Source organism: Triticum dicoccoides, chromosome 7A (genome assembly GCF_002162155.2).
Source record: "Triticum dicoccoides isolate Atlit2015 ecotype Zavitan chromosome 7A, WEW_v2.0, whole genome shotgun sequence".
NCBI lineage: Eukaryota > Viridiplantae > Streptophyta > Magnoliopsida > Poales > Poaceae > Triticum > Triticum dicoccoides.
The window spans coordinates 678772690-678773060 of record NC_041392.1 but is presented as its reverse complement, the minus strand read 5'-3'; positions in this window follow the sequence as shown (position 1 = coordinate 678773060).

Here is a 371-nt window from a genome sequence, read left to right as displayed (position 1 = left end):
TGATTCCAGTAAAATAAGTAGGGGTTTCATTAAACAATCTAAAAAATAACAAAAACAACAGACTGAGCCACTGTATTCCACAAACAAAAAAGGAATCCTCAGCCATTCTACTGATTTCACAAAAACATGCTACTGATTTCAGGGGGGTTGGGTTTGGGTTCAGTAACAAAAAATGAGGTGGTCTGGGTCAGTAATAATCCTCAACACATACAAAAAAGAGGACACTCTACATATCACTGCTTGAATAAAAAAAAGAATCGATTCTATGCTTCAAATCAGGTATACTGCTCTCGCCCAACAAAAACAAGAAAATGGAACTCAAAACTCCCTCGGATCTACTACTCTCGTCCAACAAATCAAATGGAAAAACA